This window comes from Egretta garzetta, unplaced genomic scaffold (genome assembly GCF_000687185.1).
Source record: "Egretta garzetta isolate BGI_Z169 unplaced genomic scaffold, ASM68718v1 scaffold165, whole genome shotgun sequence".
In the NCBI taxonomy this organism is placed as follows: Eukaryota; Metazoa; Chordata; class Aves; order Pelecaniformes; family Ardeidae; genus Egretta; species Egretta garzetta.
The window spans coordinates 1417917-1419149 of NW_009259694.1; positions in this window are offsets into that span (position 1 = coordinate 1417917).

Here is a 1233-nt window from a genome sequence, read left to right on the forward strand (position 1 = left end):
CCCCCCCCCAGTTTAAGGACACGTCTCAGACAGCTTTGCCAACCGTCTGCCTGGAGGGCACGGAGGTTTCCCCTTGCCAGGGCACAGGTGAGTGAATATCTAGGGGTCGACTTCAGCCCCTAGGTGGGTGGTTTCTCAAGAGGTGCTGCAATCCAGCAGGATGTCTCCTTACCTGGCAGGTGAACAAATGGGAAAAAGCCTGCCAGAAGTCCAGCATCTCTCATTTTTTATTTGCTTTATGTTCATACTATCTAGATTGTATGCCTATTATTTTTAATTTTCCAGTACTGCTTCCATTTCTAGATATTGCCAATTACCTACAATTACCTGTAGGAGTATAAATTACAAAGTAACAATGACTAATTGAAATTTACACATTATTACTTTATATTTTAAAAATAAATTATACATCATTATATTCAGTCATGCTGCATTAGTTGATTCAATAAATTCAAAACAAAGGCTTTTATCTCTCTCTATTAAATGACTTCACTTTTATCATGCCATTTGTCTAAAATGAAGTTAGGAATTCATTCATGTTTTTCCTTCTAATTCAAAATTCTAAAATTGAGATATGTCAGAGTTCTCATACAGATGAGGTATACTGGATTCAAATTATCTCTGAAATGTTTTCTTCTTTCAGTCTTAATGAAATCTTTTATGGAGATCTTTTCAAGCAACTGCTTATGCAAAGAGAGTAACTGAAAGTATTTCACACATCTCTTTTTTGCTTCATTAGATACTGATTTTTGAGCCTTCTTTGAGTCAAAAATAAAAGTCAAATTTATGAAATCATTCTTGAACGGTATTAGAAGCAGCTGAGACCAAGTATTCTAGGGCTTACCAAGAGCTAAGTTCAAGGGCTAGGGAAAGCAATCTAGAAAGCTGTGCAGGCTTTTTAGGAATATCAGCAGCATCAAACTTTCTCTGTAAAATGTTTCAGAAAAATTCACCATTTCTTCTTCTTCAAAAACCCCCCTACTTCATTTCCTCCCTATCCTCATGATAGAAATTAGTTTTAAATCTGAAAAGCTGGGGGGTTCTTAGCTTATTCTGTAATGTTAAAAAACTTTCTAATTCTTAATTCATTGCAATACACCTCCTTCAATAAAGATGGGCTTTCATTTTTAAGATGCACACATACTATGTGCTCAGAAATTCAGCAAACGTGGCATTGCAGTATGGACATCATATTTACTTACTTACTCCATACTTACTTTTCAATGCATGAAA